This window comes from Hipposideros armiger, unplaced genomic scaffold, assembly GCF_001890085.2.
Source record: "Hipposideros armiger isolate ML-2016 unplaced genomic scaffold, ASM189008v1 scaffold_118, whole genome shotgun sequence".
Lineage (NCBI taxonomy): Eukaryota > Metazoa > Chordata > Mammalia > Chiroptera > Hipposideridae > Hipposideros > Hipposideros armiger.
The window spans coordinates 3,542,887-3,564,260 of record NW_017731468.1 but is presented as its reverse complement, the minus strand read 5'-3'; positions in this window follow the sequence as shown (position 1 = coordinate 3,564,260).

Below are 21,374 nucleotides of genomic sequence, written 5' to 3'. Positions count from 1 at the left end.
ACAAAATTGGCCCCCAATAGGAACCACTGATCTAGAATAGAGGCATTTCCCACTTTAAATCTAGGTCATTTTTCACACTGCTGGAGAAGTCCCACATTGGTTAGTCTCACACAGTGCAATATTCACAAAATTAGAGCCATGTACAACTCGGTGGAACCTATATATAATGAAAACTTTCTTTGGTGAGAGAAGTGACACTTCCACACTTAAACTGAACCCTTCCTTGTAGTGCAAGACTTAACATCAATTACCCATTTTCCACAAGAGTGATAAGGAGGGATCCCAAGCTGCTTTCTACAGCCCACCAGTTGTTCATTACATGGGATGTTCAATTTAATTTCCACCTAATTGAATATGCAGGGAATGTTTCATTGTAAAATGTGTTTTCTTATGTAAGGTGCCATGCTTGCCTTAAAGAAGTTAACAATCCACCAACTAAATAAAATAACCAAGGATCTGTGAAGTCTGGCTTAGATACCTGGTAATATGTTAGGCTCTATTTGATATTCAAGAGATGAAAAAGATGAGGTTCAACTGCTTTTAAGTATTTATTGAGCATCCATTATGTAAAAGACCCTGAACCAGGACCCAAAATGCATTTCATGGCAGCTGCCCTCCAGGGACTGGAACCCTCTCCAGACATCAGTGGGGTACCATTAAATTGTATTGTTAAAAGGATGAGTGTATGTGCTAGAAGCGTGAGAATGACAGAGAATTTGGTGAGTAGTAAAAAAAGTACCTGAGGATTTCAAAGTAACATGGAAACACACAAATCAAGTAAATGATAATCTCATACAGATTAGAAAATGAGTTTGTTGTCTTAAAGTAACTCAAAGCATTCGATTGCATATGTTGAGTCATATGTATTATTTCTTTTCCCGGCTTTATTGAGGTGAAATTGACATAACATTGTGTAAGTTGAAGGAGTACAATGTGCTGATTTGGTATAATATATTTCAAAATGATTACCACCTTAGTATTAGCTAACACCTGTGTCATGTCACATAATTATTATTTCTTTGTCACGTGTGTTATTTCTTAAAGCTGTATCTTTATCAAGTGTGGCAAGTCATATACATATTGCCTTAGACAGTGATAAGATTTACAGCCTGCCTGTGGAGGTTTAGTTGTTTTTCCATTGTCAATCTGCTTTAGAAGATTTTAGGGGAAAAAAAACCTACAACAGCCAGATCTTTTGGGACATGGAAAGACTAGCCAGAGCTAAACTCTTAATAAAGTCAGTGATTTTTATGAGGTATGAAGACTTTTTCTGGGAGCTGTGCCCATAGGGAAGATGGAAGGAAGAAAATCATATTTGAAAGCGTATTATCAAGTACATTTTGTCTCCCATATGTGAGATTTGTTTCAAAAAGGGAGTGACATAAAGGCAATAGATTGTCTAAGGGTAGATTTTTATTCAAAACAATTGTTTTTTCAGTGAGTTATAAAATTATGGGGCAAGAGAGAAATCTGGACCGTGACAAGGTTACACATTTGGTTGGACTAAGTTTATTCTGTCGGATTGTACGCTCAGGTTTTGTAAAACTGGGAGACAGAACACGGGAGTCATGGAGCTATGAGAAAGGGTGGTGGAATTAACATTTCTTATGCATGTACTGTGGTTTAGATGATTTAATGCATGTTAAGTAATTTACCATTGCCTAACCTTCTGAACTAGGTGGTATTAGCTCCATTGTACAGGAGAGAATGCAGAAAAGCTCAGAGATGCCACATAATTTGTGATTGAACTCGACCCCCTGTCTGTCTCATGATGAAGCCCGTTTTCTTTTCTGTAAGGGTAGAGTCATTAGCTTCAGGTTTATGTGTCCTGATCATTATAATAATGTATACCCAGGAGATGCCTTAGTTATACCAGTCCCTTTGCTATCCCCCTTTCCTGCTTCCAAAATAGTCAAGGGCCTCCAGTGAGCCAGTCCCAGGGTATGTGGGACAGGGGCAGCAGGAGACTGGACATCGGAGCTGTTTTCAAATGCCAGGTCTGCCATCTGCCACTTCATAGATCTGTGACATTGGATAAATTTCTTAACTACTCTCAACTTCGGTTTCTTTAAGTGTGAAACCTAGGCAATAATAGATATTATCCAGAGCTGTTGTGCAGATGAACTGGGGTATGTAAAGCATGTGGCCACAATGCCTGACATCTAGTAAACGTCCCGTCAGTGGGAGATATTGTTACCAGCAGAGGTTGGACATGGAGGAGAGAGCTGTCATTCTGGTTCCCCATCTGTCCCCATGGTGGTGCTCCCACTCCTTTAGCTTTCTCCACCTTGATTTTCCACTTTGCTCTGTAAATTGCAACTCTGGAGCAACCTGTTTATTTTTGAGGTATTCTTTTGGCGAATCTAATTGCATCTAGTATCATTCGAATCTTCTATGGCACATAACTTGACAGAGACTATGAGAAGAAAACTACTTCAAAAGAAACTGGAATCAATGAAAAATAGATTAACATGATTCCTAGTAGGTAGGAGAGGACAGGCCATAACCCTGGGTAGTTAAGTTGGTTCATAGCGAGCTAGTTTCTGAAAAGTGTCACTGCTATTGGTGACCAATGGGTCCCCACTGGACCATGAATGTCAGAGAGATTAAGCCTGTTCTTTCTTAAAGGTGTCAGTGCCTCCCTGAGATAAACATAGACATGACTAAACCTGGACCTCAGTCAATGTGGGAGGAATATAGAGTAAAAACCACAGTTCCCACCCTGGGAGGAAAAACTCAAGGAACAATCTCCCACAGTCACTCAAAGTTAGTGCCATCCTGTCATCCTAAAAGCCTGTCATCCTTGCTGCCTCCTGAGAGTCTCGACCCTCTCCGTAAGACAGCAGCTCCATACACATCTGAAATGAAGACATAGCACCAAGGAGAACGCAGCAGGCCAGCAGGTCTCTTGTTCCCCACATGCAATGGGGTTTTTTATTCAACCCTATAGGGCTTTCCAGGTGTGATGGAGGCCCGTGTCTCAGCCAGGAAGGAAAGACCAGTTAGAGGACTTAGAACTATGGTAATGAGGGTGCTAACTGAGCCAGGAAGTTTTCTCTAGGGTAATCGGAATTATTTAATGTTAAAAAGAGAATCTAGTCCCTACATGGATTCCAAAAGAGGAAAAAGTGAAGACTCCTAGAGGAGCCAGTGTGAAACGGGGAGAACAAGGGCTCTACACCAAACTGTCTGGATTCAGGTCTGGGCCCTACCACCTGTTAATTGAGGGCCCTGGAGCAAGTCATTGCTGCTCTCTAAGACCCAGTTTCTTCATCCATAAAATAAGGCTATTTCACGACCCTCCATTTCTATCTCTCAAAGTCCAGCCCATTCGTGAACATTGATTTCAGATGCCATCCCCTCATGAAGTCTTTTCCTGAGTTCCCCTTCTTGGCACTCTGCCCGTGCTTTATCTGTGCTGTGTACTCTTTGGCGCTTCTCCCACATCATAAACATAAATGTATTTTAATTCAGTATAAAGGGAATAAGATCTCTGAGAATGAGAGACTGAGTCTTATGCTCTTTTGCCGAATGCCTTAAATCGAATGCCTTCAAATAGCTGTTAACTGATTGAATGAGAACTCAAATGGAGCAGTTACCATGTACCAGGCGCTAGGCAAGATGGTTTACGCGGAGCATCTCATTTAATTCTCACCAAATTCTGTGACGGAGACACAATGGTTTTTGACATTGTTAGATGGGTAGACTTTGTTATCTGAAGGTTAGGTCATGCTGTTGTTAAGTACTAAGATTCAAACCAAATCAGTCTTAACCAATTTGGTGAATATGAGGAAATCAGGGTTAACATTTTGTCTTCACAACAATCCCATGAGGTAAATAGTAGTAGTATACCCATTTCATGGATAAGAAAGTGAAGGCACAGAGATCTTAAGCAATTTTCTTAGGATCACATAGCATGGAAGTAGTGAAAGTAGACTTCAAACTTAGGCAAGTTTTTTTTTTTTTTTAAATTCTTTACACCTGAACACATGTTTCTTCTGACAGCCTCTTAGGGAAGAAAACAGATACTGAGGCTTGTTGAGGTTATATGGGACAGCCCCGTATTGTTTACCATGGTGTTTGAAAAATTACACCCCTTCTATTTAAAGTATAGTTTCGTACATTCTATTTGGAATACATAAAACAGCATACAAATAGACCAATCCATGAATCTTCAGCAGCATTCAAATTTTTGTGAAAGATGTAAAGATTAAGGAACTAAATTAAAAAACAGAGCCTATCTTTATTTCTTGCCTTCACAAATGTGTGAGACATTTTTGGTTGGTCTGCTCTCCTCCTTTCTTCCAGGGCAATTGTTAAATGGTTAAAACATCATGACAAAATAACAAATCAACAATTCCTGCTTAATACCTTACTTTAACCCGTATCTGGATTCCATTCTCCCAAATGGAAACTTAAATGGCCCTCAAATGGTTAGGTGGACTCAGTTCCCATGGTTGAACTGGGGTGCTGTGGGTTGGGCAGAGTATGCAGGTTTTATAGTTACCCACCTTTCTGGGTGACCCTGGACAACTCTGCATTTCAGCTTCCTTGCCTGTAATACGATTAACAAGGTGGCTTCCCTCTTCTCCCTTCTGGCAAGACCAGAAATTGAATACTGAGTTCAGGTTGAGTATTTACACTTGTGATATTATAATTGTCACTGAGATCAATGCTATGAAGAAGAGTTTGTAGTTTTAGGAGAGTATAAAACATGGCCATTTTGGCCTAGTATGGGAGGTCATGAGAAATCATCAATCTTTTTCGTCTAGTCTGTCTTCCTTGGGCTCCATCCATTTCTCTCGATCTGTTCTTCCTCTTCATATGGATGTTCTGTTTGGGTTCTCTTTTCTGGACACTGCCTCTCAAAACATCTACCTTATTTCATTTCATTCATTAAAGCTCACAGCCCTGATCCCTACTCCCAACTCAGACTCCCATATGGCACAGGAAGAACGTTCTAGTTCCTGCTTCTTGGAGAAGGAGAAACTGGATTCCCTCTACTCCTGCAGTACTTTTTACCATACTACTTGGCAGAGTTCCTAACCTATGGATACTATTAATAATCTTCTTATTTTCATATTGCATTAGCCATACAAACACCTTCGCATGCCTGAGGCCTTGTCTACATGCAGATTTTGGTTAATTCAGTAAAAAAACTGGCTTGACCTATCCATTTTCACATCGACTCAATAAGATGTTTTATTGAATGGACTGAATCTGCAAATTTTAGGTATGAGTACACAGAACATCAGAACCCAGCGGGTCATATTTAGATATAAAGCTGAGTGTACTTTCTTTTTCCTGTAGTAAAAAACACTTAATATAAAATGGCTATGATGGTAAATTTTAAGTGTACAGCTCAGTAGGGTTTAATATGAGTATTCACATTATTGTGAAAAAGATCTTCAGAACTTCTTAATCTTGTAAAACAAACTCTACACCCATTAAACAACAACTCTTTCTCCCCTACCTCCAGCCCCTGATAACCACCAATCTACTTTCGGTTTCTATGAGTTTGACTACTGTAGATATCTCATAAGTAGAACCATGTAGCCTTTTCGTGACTAGCTTCTTTAGCATTATGTCCTCAAGGTTCATCCACATTGTAGCATATGACAGGATTTCCTTCTTTTTTAAGGCTGAATAATATCCCATCCTATGCATATACCATATTTTTCTTATTTCATTCATCTGTCAATGGACATTTGTGTTGCTTCCACCTCTTAGCTGTTTTGAAGAGCGCTGCTACGAACATGGATGCACAAATCTCTCTTGAGACCCTGCTTTCAATTCTTTTGGATGTATACTCAAAAGTGGGATTGCTGGATCATATGGTAGTTCTATTTTTAATTTTTGGAGGACTTTCCATACTGTTTCCCATAGTGGTTGCCCCATTTTACATTTCCACTAACAGGACACAGAAAAGGGTTCCCCTTTCTCCACATCCTTATCCTCACCAACCCTTTTTTTTTTTTTTGGTGGATAGTGGCCATCCTAATAGGCATCAGGTAATCTCTGCCTCTCTCTTTTTGTCTTGAGAATGGAATCAGAGTTGTGGGGAATTTTATCTTTACTATTAAAAGCTTTAATAAGGGGCCGGCCAAGTGGCGTGCTGGTTAGGAGCTAGCTTGGAACGACAGCTCTGAGCAGCAGGGCCCTGGTTTGGATCCCACATGGGGGTCAGTGACACTGCACCCTCTACAGCTAAGACAGTGAACAAAAGCTCGACCTGGAGCTGGGCTGCTGTGAATCACCGGTGATGGCGTAGGCTGCAGCCCCTGCTGCAGTGGGCTGCCATAAGCTACCATGTGTGGCCGGCAGCCAGCGTGACCAGCCAGCAGCCAGTGTGAGCTGCCAAGAGCCGTCGTGAGCGGCCGTCCAGAGGCCGGTGACCAATCTGCCTCACCTGGGAAGAGCGCAATGATAATACCAACATGGGCCAGTGAAGTGACGTCCTCCACAACTAGACTGAAGAACAAAACAACAGCAACTTGTCTGTTCCTCTTCCCCCAATTCCCCAACACTGTTCCCCTCCTCCAGTTCTCCAATAAAAAATCTAAAAAAAAAAAAAAAAAAGCTTTAATAACCTATTCTGGGAGATATGTAACATAGTAACATATTAGAGAGATGGTCTCTCTCTACCCTTTAGGGGCCTCTAATCTAATAAAAGAATGACCCAGATATCCTCACTGCTCCATCAACTGCATTTACCCTGTTGCTTGCATATGATATAAAAATTCTGTGAGTGGAAATGCTTAGAATTTACATGTTTAGGCAGAGTGAATCCTACAACAGTCACTTCTAATATGTCAGAGTGAGAAAAGATGGATTGTGATAACTCTAAAAACATTACTTAAAAAGCCTCATTAATTGGTGGTGTGAGGCTAGGAATGGATGGCTGGAATAGGGTCAGGAGGAGGATGTAATTCCAGGGTGGGCAGTCCCTGAGAGAACCCTGGAGGCAAGAGTGAAATGATCACATCACAGAAGAGCAAATTTGTCTGGAAGATGTAGAGGAGCTGACTTGATGAACGAATGAAAAAAGGAAGTAAAGATTCAAGTCATGTGGTAAAAAGCTTTGGGAATTTATTACCTTGTTCATATCTCCATTTCAATGGGAAACTACTATAACCCTTAAGGAGTGGTGGCAGGGGGAAAAAAAATCCCCTTTTATCTAAATGTTGAGGTTTGATCAAAGAGCTGATGGACATTTCACTGATTCATAGGTGAGAGATGGTCAAGGCTTGGTCTAGGGAGCTTTCTCTAGGAGAGGGAGGGACAGGATATGCAGGGTGATGTTTCTTCCTGTTCTGTTCACTTTCTGCTTTTGATCTTAGCAGTGTCCTTCACTTTGACTTTCTCATATTTCATCTTTTATTATTTGCAGTATCTCTGTCACAGGAAATAGAATAATTGTTCTAGAATGTTACCATCTGTTCTGCTATTCTTTTTTTTATAGGAATCGTAATGTTTCACCTTTAACATCTCCTGTTCTGATGTGAACATTGTAAATGTCCATGGCTCGCCTTGTAATTTTTTACTATTCTGCTATATACTTTTTGAGGGTTATGCATGCCTGTCATTTTTCACAAATGGCCTCTTTCAGCCTGTTAGACTTGGCCTTGGCTTGGGAGGAAGAACCCTGGTTTTGGTTTGGCAATGAATTCCTCTAAGAAAGACTTAGTTATGCAGCCAAGGAGTGTTCTTCCATTGCTCATCTCTCATAGTCCCTTCAATTTTAACTTCCATGAAACAGTATAGTTTCATTTCTTTCCATTTCTATGGAAGGCTGACAGTGATTCTTAACCAGATTCAACATTCCATTTTATCCCTATCATTGTTTAAGATGCTAGAATTTAATCAAAGCTGCACTCAGGAGAATTGCTGAAATTCTGCACACAAAAATCTGCTACTGATATCTATTGGGGTTTAAAGGAGAAATTGATAAATAACATTCCCCTCTTCTGTTTTCTATTTAAAATCTATTAAAGATACAGGAGTTAAAAAATGAAGAGAGATTATTATTTTTTCTTACCATTAAAGTTGATTCCAAAAGATACCTTGAGCTGTAGGCAAATGGGTTTCTTAATTTATTCCTTACTCCCCCAAGTGAAATTGGTTTGACTGCTCACAGGCTACCTTTCTCTCTCTCACAGCTACTTCTCCAATTATAGCAAGGACTTCCTGTTTCCACTTCTTGACTGACAGGAACTGCCCCTCTACGAGTATTTATTCCAGCACCTTCTTATACCACCTTCACCATAAATATAGACAAAATAAGGTTTACTCTAAATATTTATTCTAGTTTAACATGAAATGAAATATAGCAACTTACTAACACTTGATGCATTTCTGAGATGTTTTTTTTACCTTCTCAATACAGCCAACCCCTGTCCACTCTGAGGACACTAATCATTTAGGAAAATTTTAATTCTATGTAAGTTCTAAAGATGGGAAACTTGAATTACAGGCTGTATCTGGCTTTAATAAATGCTTTGTTGGTGAAGAGGGCAAAAATAATGTTTTAAAACTTTTTTTTTTTTTTTTAATTCTCTGTTCTGTAGTTCCCCAGCAGCCTTATTTACTCTCTAATGCCCTATAGCTAACAACTTCAGGTAAGACAATTAGAGAAGAGGTTAATATTTTTGAGACCACTTAAATTATTGAATCAGGTTATATATAAAGTGGATTGAGAAGAAGATAGGGACATGGAAGAAAGAATACCTCAGTTATAGACTACATAATGATTTGACTATCTTGTACATCTGAGTTGTATGAGTTAAATTTTTGACTCTGTTAAATGTATATGCAGATGGCAAAAATATGGTATTTCCTGTAAGAAGTCAGCAAAACTTAGGGGTATTATGTAAATGTTTCAAGCCAGGAGACTGTCTCATTTAGAAAATTATCTCGTCTACTTAGTACACAAAATGAAGCAAGTGGCCATGAAATATTGCAGCCCTTTTTAAGGCCAGCCAATAATTCTTTGCTCACCTAATATCTTATATCTGTATAATTCTTCACAATTTACAGAACACTTTCATCTGAGAAATCTCATTTTACCCCTTTCATGGTAGGGATCCCTGTGAGCCAGATGGGGATGCTTAGTAAGGGAGAAAGAAAGGCAGAGCACTAAAATCAATGTACCCCAATTTAGCCCAAGGTACCAAATTCAGGATTCTTTGGAAAAAACAATAATGCTGGGAAAAATATAAGGCAGCAGGAAAAGAGGAAGACTAAATACGAGATGGATTGACTTGATAAAAGAAGCCATAGGCATGAGTCTACAGGAGCTCAGCAGGGCCGTTGAGGACAGGACATTGTGGACGTCACTCATTCATAGGGTCACCAGGAGTCCTACTCAATACACGTAACACACACCAAATTTAGTAAAGAGTGTGGCAGGGACTTAACCTTATTTCTGACTCCAGGCCTAGCTTTAGCCCAGTGGGCTCTTCTCAGTTTCCTGTTGCCCACTTCTAGTCCAGTGGCATATACAGAAATGGAAAGGTGTCAATACAATGTGGTAAGGGTTTTGACAGTGGGAGTCACAGGGTTGTAGTGGGGTTTGGTGGTGGCGGCGGCATGTGAACAGGTTGAGCCAATAAAGGACAGGTGACCAGAATGCCCTGGGGCTTTCTGCCTGGCTGAATATATATCCTGGTAAGTTGATGTTCCTACAAAATACGGGGCCTGTTAATTTGAAAACACCACCTTTCTTATATATTAATCATTTAAAATTCACTTTTCAGTATCCTCCGTTTGCTGAGGTGTGATAAGTGCCCCTAAGTCTTGAGGCCCGTGTGGCTTTGTAGATGGAGGAGACCAGGGCTGCTGCAGCAGGAACATCTCTTAGGGTCCTTACTTAAGAGAACTGTGAAAACATGTCAAGTATAAAACCCAGGAGACATGTAAATGGAAAACATGCTATGTGGGAGTTGATTCAATCCAGTGGACAAGCCCAGTGTAGGTCCTTTAAAGGTGGGGTTCAGGGAGGTGTTTAGGAGAAGAAACGCCCAGGTTAAGACATAAAAGGCAAGTGGGAATTTGGCAGATTAGTATAGGTGGGTTGGATGGGTGTTGATTTCAGGTAGAAACCATAACGTGCAAAGAAAAAGTGAGAAGGGGGAAAAAAGTAACATTCATGTACTGAAGTACGCTAGTTTGCTGGACCATAGATTGTAAGAAGTTGAGGACTGTGTATCTGGAGGTATAAATGGGCCAGACTGAAAAAAAGCCCTGGTGGCTTGTTAGCCATGAAAAACACGAAAATGGCAAGAATCTACTCCTCCACAAAATGTGCTAGGTGCAAAAGGTTTTATAGGTTATTCAAAGCACAAATAGATTGTGCTGTATCTGTTTTTCCAGAACATAGTAAAAGAAGGACAGCTGTTTAAATTGTACAGGAATAGATGAACTTTGATATAAAAACCAGACAAGAACACTATAAAAATAAAGTTATAGGGCCATTTCATTTATGGACGTAGAGTCGTCTATGCAATATATTAAGATTTTTGTGTCTAAGTTTTTTAATGCATTATGATTAAATACAATTTTACTTCAAGAAAAGAGTGATTCAGCATCAGAAAATTTATTAATGTGGTTTTAATGAGTTTCAGGAATGACTTTGTCTCCTCAAACCTCCTTGCAGTCTAAACTATTTCATGTTGTGATTTTAGGCCTGTCTTTAGTTCTGGGGCAGTCTCATCAGTCATTTCTTCAAATAATTTCTCCCGTTTCTTTTACTTTTGTGGGCACTTCTACTTGTGTTTTTTATATCTTTTTTCTTTATTTTTTCTTTCTGTACCTATATCCTTTCTAATGTTTCTCGGAGAGTTCCTCAACCCAGCATTTCAGTTATGTCCCCCCAGGCTGAGCCAGCATCTCAGTCCACTGTGGGCTCATTAGCTCCAGTGCACAAAATGGAAGATCAGGTACCGCTATGGACTGGATGTTTGTGTCCCCCTCCCCCCAACTCATAGTTTGCAGACTTAATCTCCAAGGTGACAATATTTGGAGGTGGGGCCTTTAGCAGCTAATTCCGTTTAGATGAGGTCATAAAGGTAGAACCCCTGTGATGGGATTAGTGTCTTTATAAGAAGAAGAAAAGACTAGACTGCTCTCCCCACCATGTTGAGGACAAGATGAGCAGGCAGACATTTGGAAGCCAGGAAGAGAGCTCTCACCAGAACCCAACCATGCTGGCTCCCTGATCTCAAACTTCCAGCCTCCAGAACTGGGGGGAAATTAATGTCTGTTGTTTAGTTACCATCAGTATGGTATTCTGTTATAGCAGCCAAACCTGACTAGGACAGGCATGAAGAAATGCTAATGGAGTCTTCATGGTTTGGGTGGATAAGTCCCTTGAGAAGACATTAACTGCTATGCACCTGGTCCAGCAGGAATGATTAGGGTATGGCTAATGTAGTGTGAAGATCTTTTGCTTTAGAAAACTTTTTTTTTTTTTTTAAATTGCGGAATTGGGGGAGGGGACCAGCCAAGTTGTTGTTCCTCAATCTTAGTCTTGCAGGGCGCCAGTCGCCATGGCTGCCCGTCATAGCTCATGTCCTCTTAAGCTCAAAGTGCTGTGTTCAATCTTAGTAGAGAAAATTTTTAAACATTGCTTTGCAAATTCCTATAAAACTCATTTATAGAGTAGAACATACAACATTAGTGCAGTTAAGGAAAATAAATATGTAAATCCCCCAAATAAGGGAACACTAATATTTTTGAAAAGATGAGAAACAGAAGACTAAGCTATCTGAAGCAGAAAGAAATATTTATGGATATTAAAATGTAAATTCATGAAAAATGTACATCTCGAACTCCAGCACTTTATCAAATAGCTTGAGGAAAAACATATCATTTTTTATTTTGTCACTACTTTCACTTCATAACTTGTCAGTCTCATCAACCAAGCTGAGACAAATTCTCCTGAAAACTGTCAGGAACCTAAAGTCAGCATTCAGTGCCATCATTATCCTCTGCTAATTAAGTCGGACACATTTTCAAATAAGCCATGGATCATTTTAGTGCAAACTCTACTGAAATGCACCAAAGAGGAAAACAGGCAAAAGAAAAAAGTCAGCACATGGGTTAGCTACAATAATTAACAAGCAATCAGTAATACTATCAGCTCTTTTCAGTTAATTTTTGTCACCTTTGCCTTCTTTCCCCCTAAAAATTCCCTTGTTTTCTAATTTATGTTTCACTTCTAAATATCTTGCATTCTTTCCTTTTTTTTCCCTGTAGGTTTTTTTGGTAAGACCCCATCTGCTGTATATCTACTTTGTATTAATTTCAGGAAGCATTATTTAAAATATTAGTGTGCTTAGGTTGAATGAAGAGATAGAAGCGAATAATTGTTTTTATGCTAAATAACTGTGTAAATTAGGGTTAATTCTTGGTGCTACAAACAAAATGCCACGAAATGTTAACAAAAGTAGGAATTAGATGCTCACTGGGTATCTATATTAAGGAAAGGCTGGAACTGCATAGTCATGAAAATTAATATCCATAATTTTAATTCGAGTGGTAATTTTATTTTATTTTTCGAGTGGTAAGTTAAAAACATGCAGTTTGCATGTTTTTCTTCCCTAATAGAAAGTGAACTGTATAAGGTCAAAGACCTTGCCTTATTCATCTTCATATCACAGAATTTAAGAGAGTTCGTGCCACCTAGTAGAGGTTCAGTTAGTATATTTTAAATTAATTAGTGAATGAAGATGTGGACTTAACCTACAGGATCATGATTAACTATGATCTGCCAAAAGCTATTCTTGTGACATTGTTGTGTAAGGTTAGAAAATAGACTTTGATGTCAGATACCCTTGAGCTTAAATCCTGAGATTTCAGTTCAATACATGTATTATTTATCAATTGCTATATAACAGATCATTCCAAATCTTAGTGGCTTAAAGCAATATTTATTATTCCACAGTTTCCATGGGCCAGGAGTCCCAGTACAGCATAGCTGGATCCTCCGTCTGAGGGTCTCTCACAAGCTGCAATCAAGGTGTGAGCCTGGGTAGTGGTCATCTCAAGATTCAGCTGAGGGTGGCTTAGCTCCTACGCTCCCTCATTTGATTGTTGGTAGGATTCAGTCCCTTGAAGGCTGTTGGATTGAATGAATGCCTTGGTTGGTTGCTGGCTCTTGGCCAGAAGCCACTCTCAAATTCATGCCACATGGGGCTCTCTACGGGGCTGCTCCCATCATGGCATCTGGCTTCGTTGGAGTGAGCAAGCTTTAAGAACTCTGAAGAGAGTGCAGCAAATTAGAAATCAGCGTTTTGTAACCTAATCTCAGAAGTGACATCTCATCACTTTTGTTGAATTCTATTTGTTAGAAATCAGTTACTGGTAAATGTGAATACCAGAAGGCAGGGGTCCCTGGGGGCCATTTTAGATACAAGGCTTGTCTACCACAATAGCCATGAGGCCTTGGTAAGTTACTGACACTCTTTGCTCAGTTTTCTCATTTTAAAAGCAAAAATATTAATAGAACATACCTGTTGAGGTTGTTGTGATAAAAATAATGACAATGTGCACATCAGTGGCTTAGGAAAGGGCTCCACCCAGAGCAAAAGTCAGTGTGTGCTAACTATTAGTACTGTTCTTTTTTAGTTATGTCACCTCTTTGGCATGCAGATTCCTTATTTGTAAAGTGAGGATTACTTGATCTCTGAGTCCTTTTGTGATCCCTTTGTAATCAAACCTATTGATTTTCTAGCCTCTGGAATCTATAGACTTCATTTTTTTAACAGTCGAACGTGTTTTGGGCTCAATATTAGTGTTTTTTTCCTCATCCTTATAATATCATTATGATCACATTTTAAAAACCTGTTATACCCAAGGGAGCTATCCTGTTATCAATGTTTGAAGCAAGTCAAACAATGGGGCCCTGCCCTAAGAGTCAGGAGATGTTTTATGAATTCTAGCCCCCATTCTGCTTAAGAGATTGTAGAAAAGTTTTCAATATCTCTTGGCCTCAGTTTAACTCTTGGAAGTGTGGGGTGAGTTGGATTGGATGATCTCTAGTATGCCTTCTAGTTTTAACAGTCTTTGAATCTAATTTCCATTTGCTGCCTATATTGGCTTTTAACTTTTCTTCTCATGTATTTCATACTTATTTCTTTTGGGCCAAATTTCTAAGATTAGTTTTCAGGCTTTTTTTTTTTTTTAAAATAATATTCTTAACTTCACAAAGATCATAGGATTGATATTGAGCATACAGTAGTTATATATCTTTAGGAAGAACTATTAAAATGTAAAGAGAGAAATTACTGTGAGAATTAATAAACCTCCAGGCTATCCATAGAGGCCATTTCTATAAAATCAAAGAAAAATAAAGTCAGGGAAAAAATTACTCCCAATTGAGGAAAAATATTTTGGGGCCTTTAAATTGATTGGAATTCAAAGTAAAAAAATTTGATTTTTTTTTTTTCCTCTGCAATGGTCCAAGTCACGGGACGTTTTCCGAGTTCTCACTTGTGTCTTCTTAGAAATAGCTCTAGATGTACACAAGTTGCCACAATAAAATGAGGAAACTTGAATTAAAACAAACTAGACATTGTATAGCCAAAGAAATTCACTCTCTTCCAGTCATTTTTGTAGGATGCTTATACAGCTTCACTATCTTTGAAATTTTTTTTTCTGAAACTGCTTGCACAATCTGAGGGCAAATCCTTTTGGATCCGCTCATTGATGGAAACTCTATTGTCTATTTCCTGAAATCAAATTTGTACTCAGAAATATCATTTAAGAGCAAGCACAGTGGATTGAGTGGCTGATCAAGCTGGGTAATATTTTCTGGTGTATAAAACGAGGAATAACAAGATGAGAGTGGTTTCCTCTTGTATTAAAAACTTGCTCCAAAAGTAGTTCAAAAGCTAACCCCTCAAATTGTTTAGAATAAGAAGCCTACATGGAAGAAAAACTCATATATGTCTTTTGCTATGTTTTGAAAAAATACCAGTCTCACAGTTTACATGAAGTGTTACTTGATTTGAACCTGAACCATTTTGATGGTCAATTCAAATTCTGGTTCTGCCACTTCAGAACTGTGTGACATTAGGAAAGATAACATGGAATCCCTGCACATCATTTTCATGTATAATATGGGATAATATGTCACAGAGACATGATGTGTTAAGTGAGGAGATAAGTGAACATATCTCACAAACTCTAATGGGCAATCCTCAGGATAGTTATCAACATTTCTGGTGTTATTTTATACATAATTTCTTATCTAGATCTAATGAAACCACTGAAATACTAATGTGTACTATTTCAAAGATACTGATGATGGTGGGACAAATAGTGACATTTCTGGAATGCTCACTGCCTATCAAGCACTCTGCTAAGCTCTTATCATATTTAACTTAATCATCATGAATACTCTTGAGGTTCCATTTTGCAGTTGAGAAGACTAGCGTTTAGAGAGGTTAATTTTGCCCAAATTCTAAAACTAGCAAGTGACCAAGTGGAGATGTGGATCCAGATCCAAATGACCCCTGGACTGATTCTTTTAACTAAGCTGCTCCCATTTCTGGCGCCCAATATGAAGAGAAAACAAATGCACAAGGCCTTTTTGGTTGTATCCCACCAATAGTAGTGGTTTTCAATCTTGGTTGCACATGAGAATTACCTGGGAAGTTTTAGAAAAAAAAAAAATCCCAAAGTACAGGACATGCTTGAAATCTATTAAATCAAATTCCCTGAGGGTTGAATCCATATATTAGCATTAAAAACAAAACAAAACAAAAAAACACAGCTCCTTAGGTGATTCCGGCTTGCAGCCAACTTTGAGACTGTGTGTATTAAACGCTCAGCCCCTAAGTCTAGCAGAATGATTAAGATTTTGGGCTTGGCAGTAAGATGATTCCAATTCCTGTTTGGCTATTTACAAGTTATGTGACACGGGCAGGTTACTTCACTTCTGTAAACTTTGAAAATGATGCTAACATCGTATGTTTGTGGTGAAAGTTGAAATGTTCCCAGCACACTGCCTGTAACAATGGTTGTGTCGGGTAGTGGTTGGGCTTCATATCTCATTCGTGCACTGCACAGTTTTGGTTGCTTCATGAAATCTTTAGGTGTGCATTTTGCTGTCCCTGTGAAGTGGGAGGCTACTATTGGGCTTGAAAATCTCTTTCAAATCATTAATTTCATGTCATTTTTAAAGAGTAGTATGGGACTTGTATTTCTAGAAACGATTGAAAATATTTAGCAACAGAAGCAATAAAATACTTATCCTGGTAGTAACCCAGGCCACTTAGTAATGACAACCATTGATGCCTTGATTAGTTAATATCAGTGCCTGGAAATAACCATTTACATGCTTTTATAGATAGATTTTTTTTAATTTATGTACATATTGCCATTTCCCCTTAAAACTCGTTTACTTATGACAGGTCTAGGCATTGGGGTTGTTTGAATTAGTCTTTTAAGTGAGTGTTTAATGGAGATGAGTAATTGCTTACAGCTGCACATATTTGTAGGGATTTGTTTTTCTTTTAGCAGAGGACAAGATGATTTGCCAAACAACTTTGGAAAGTGTGGTTTTTGTTCCCATATGCTCGAGGGTGACTTTGCCTCTTGAATTGAAAACCCACTGAAGCTTCCTGCCCCCCATAAGACATCATGGTAGCAGGGGCACAGGCAGCCAATTTTATCCTTAGAGCATTTGTTTTTCCCCTTCAATAAAAAAGGCAATCACTATGGTTTCATTTTGAGTGAAATGTTTATAATCATGGATTTCATTCATGATTATAATCATGAATAGTTGATAGGTTTTCCAGGGTGGAGGATGGTGATTTCAAGGGATTGAGCTCTTCAACTTAACATGTGAAATATCTATTGAAGATGAGGTATTAGAATGAGATGCTGTACAGCTTGAAAATATAGACGTGGGCCTGAGGAATGCTGGGGTATGATGAGCCACTGGAAGTATTGTGTGATGATTTTATGAAGCGCCTGTGCATCATCTTCAGGTTTTATTGGAAGTTCTCAAAATATCAGTGTACAGAACCAATTCCATTGCCTGCTGATCATAAGGAAAAATATGAAGTGTATCCTCCAGATGCAGCAATGCAGTTCCTGATCCGGAAAGCTGGCAGATGAGGATTTGTTTCCATCAGTGCCCTTAGATTGACAGGTAGATATGAGGATTGACAGCTATCTACCTAGCTGCCCCTTGTCCTAATTTCTGTTGTGGTTTGGCAGAGGCATGGCTGACCTGGGACTAGGACACGGCAACAATGGCTCCTTGAGAATATGGTCCTTTGGTCTGATCAACGGCCAACTTGTTTCTGTTTTCCTCCCAGTGAAGACTGGAGTTTGAACTGCTGAAAAGTGGGCTTTGAGATCTTCCATTTAGAAACAGGGATTTAAGGGTCCTAGGTCTGCCATTTCCTGGTCATGTGATCTTGGATGATCTACTCAACCATCTCAGCCTCATATGTATAAAATGGAGGATAATATTTCCCTGTGTCAGCATTGTTGTGAGGCTGAAAATGGTCTTCAGTAGTTTGAAGAAACCACACACTGTAAAGTGCTGAACAAATGTGAACATTTTGCTTGTTCAGTTTTCTGGTGTATGCATGGCAAGCAAAGAAAAGGGGAGTGGGTAGGAGGAGTTTTTAATCAGAAATATTTCTACTCTTGGGCAGTAGCTCACTTCTCTATTATCCAAAACCTGGGCAGCCTGAGTTTAAGTCTTAAAAGTAAGCTGTCAGTGAATACATAAATCCCAAGTCGGTGTTCTCCTCCACACAGCTGGGCTTCCCTTAGGGAGGTGGCAGACAGAGCACAATAGTAAGAGGGGTGCAGCTGGAGTTCAGGTGACTGTGTTCAAGTGCCTATTGGGCCACATACAAGCTGTGTGATCTTGACCTTTCTGTCTCTTATTTACTTGTACAGGGTACTTGTAGGCTTAAACAAGCTATTCTGTCTAACATATTGAACAGCGGTTAGCATACATTAAATGCTATTATTCAAAAGAATTACTAAAAGAGATAGCATCTGGAGATATGATCTTATTATCTTGGTAATTAAATTGCAAAAGAGAGGCTGGCACTTGTCTCATATTTTTCATAATTCTTCCAAATGACATTTCACCTATAATTTGACTTTCTTAGGCATGTATAAATGGGTACAAACTTATACCTAATAATAGATATAATTTATTGAGTACCTAGTATGTGCCAGGAATTGTACATATATTTTTCTCCCACTTTGTAAAGCAGGCATTATTTTTATTCCCATTTTTATAGATGAGGCAACTAAGGTATCACAAAGTCAAATGCTTGACCAGGATCCTTAACCAGTGGCAGGGCCAGATCTAAACGTGCATCTGAGAATCTCCAAATCATGCCATTTATTCCACAGTTCTCTAAACATTCTTGCCCTCTGAGGATGCAGAAGCATCCTTTCACCCTTAAATGGTAATGAAAACCTATGTACTCACCTTATACCATGGATGTATTCCTGGAGTTGTGGGCAACTTGTGGTTTGTTTGTTTTTTGAAATTTTATTGGGGAACAGTGTATTTTTTCAGGACTCATCAGCTTTAAGTAAAGTAGTTGTCTTCAATCTAGTTGTGGAGGGTGCAGCTCCTTGGCCCATGTGGGGATCGAACTGGCAACCTTGGTGTTATGAGCCTGTGCTCTAACAACTTGAGCTACCCTACTGCCCCTAAATTGTTTTTATAAATCAAGTCACATTCCAAATTTACAAGGGATATTAATATTGAAACAAAATCCTGTCATAAATCTTTTTGAATTTTTAAAAATAAACTTAGATATTACTCAGAGTGAGGCTTAAGTATAGTTAGAACAACAGTATTAGCTAGGTTAATTATTATAACATACTAGCCCGTGACACCATATAATGGATTAGTTTTTATGAAAAGGAATACAGTTCTTTTGTGAAGTTGCTTTTGAAAAGGAGTGCTATCAATATGACAAACTGTCCAAGGAAGTTCAACTCTGTCATTCCAGCTACCTGTTCTAGCCACTAGAGGGTAGTGTTGCCATTGGAATGACACTGAAGACATTTTTAAAATTCTTCCAATTGAAAGAGAAAGCTGTGTGTGAAATGAAGACTATTGCTAAATTTACCATATATAAAATGATTTGATGAAACAATTTGATATGACAGGAGACACCACATGATCATAATTGGATTCTGTTATTGGCAAGGTACTTCCTGAAGGGAGTTTTTAAGGTCCTGTGCCTGTAGGTTACAGGGATGGTTAGTTACCTCAGGCTGTAAAACAATTGTGTGCTATTTGGGACTAACACCTTTCCTTCTTACTGTTCTACCCCAATTCCTGCTTCACTTTTCCAATTGCAAATTGTGGGCATGCTGAAAATTTCCAACGCGAATTACTTTCCCTTTCCTGCCAATTGTAATCATGACCACCACAGAAGTTGATTCCTTATTTAATAAGGTTCTTAAGAAATTCAGTTCTTGTCACAGATGTCATTCATCCTGCTTGTCCTCAGGTCCCTGGGAGGCATGTGGGGACTGCTGTTCTCGTGCCTTTTTACATAGACAGGAAGATAGAAGTCCTTGAGGTTTCAAGTCTCTCTCGTGTTTGACTGTGGAGCAGGAGCTAGATAGGGGGTGCATTTTGTCTAACTCAAAGTTGATTGAGTGATCTGCAATACGTAATGTGACTTCTTTAGGTATGTGACCTTCCTTACTTAGCCCTTTGTCCACCATGCTGCTCCTAGCAGTCCCTATACAGCCATTCGGCTAGAGTGATGGGTGAGTACCCAGGATGAGATTTTAAAGTAGTTTTTCCAAATTGCTTGTTCAAACTTTTATTTATCTTATGAAGCATGCCACATCATTTAAACAATGTATTTAAATACAGTTGGTATATAATAGTTATATTAGTTTCAGGTGTATAGTATAGTGACTTGACATTTTTTATACCCTACAATGTGATCAACCCACTAATTCTAGTTATCATCAGTCACCATACAAACTTATCACAATGTTATTGACTATATTCCCTTTCATTTTTTTTTTTTACCCATCCCATTACCCCCCCCTTCCCTTCTGGTAACCATCTCTTTGGTCTCTGATTCTATGAGTCTGTTTTTCTGTTTCTTTGTTTGTCTTATATTCCACATATATTGGGTCTTTGGAAAAGTCATGATGTATTTTGTCTGTTTTTCAAAGATTATTTATTTATATAAAGAACAAAGATCAATCAATGATATATTGCCCGTTTTGTTCAATAACCTTTTGCCATCTTCCAGTGAGCTTCATAATTCCTCATTCATAGAAGGACCTGTCTTTATTTGCGAAAAACTGAACAAGGTATTGATTTACAGCCTCATCTGAATTGAACGTTATACCATGCAAGTTCTGAAGAGAGCGAAACAAGTGGATGTCTGATGGCGCAAGGTCAGGCGAGTGTGGTGTGTGTGGCAACACATCCCATCCAAGCTCCAATAATTTTTGACGGGTGATCAACCTGGTGTGTGGTCTCGCATTGTCACGATGGAACGCAACTCCTTTACAATGAACAAGCTCTGGACATTTCTGGATGATGGATTCATTCAAACTGTCCAATTGCCGACAGTACACATTCGAATTGATTGTTTGGTTCCTTGGTAGGAGCTTGAAAAACACGACACCTTTAAAATCCCACCACACTGAGAGCATAACCTTCCTCTGATGAATGTCTGCTTTCGATGTCATTTGAGGTGAATCATCATGTTAAGACCAAGACCGTTTGCACACCACATTGTTGTAAACAATCCACTTCTCATCACCAGTTATCAGTTGCTTCAAAAAAGGATTGTTTTCCTCACGTTAAATAAGCATATTGCAGATGTTTATAGGAGCCGTCAAATGAACTTCTTTTAGTTCATGTGGAACCCAAATATTGAGCTTGCTTACATATCCCAGCTTCTTCAGGTGGTCATGAACGCTTAAATAATGGATGTTAAATGTTTCTGCAATCTCTCGTGTCGTGTAACATGGGTTTGACTCGATCAATGCCTTTATTTTGTCGTTGCCCACCTCAGTGGGCCTCCCGGACCGAGGAGCGTCATTGAGATCAAAATCACCAGCACGGAATTTCGTGAACCATCATTGACACTGATGTTCTTGTACAGCATTGTCATTGTAAACTTTATGCAACTGTTCACAAGCTTGACGCGCGTTCTTCCCTTTATGGAAGTAAAACAGTAAAATATGGCAAAAATGCACAGTTTGGTCTTCCATCTTCAACTTGTTGTGACCTTGGGAGAAGCAAAGTTCTGATTTCCGTACGATTTCATTCTTTTTTTTTTTTTTGCTGTATCATATTCCATCATATCTATATCTATATCTATATCTATATCTATATATAT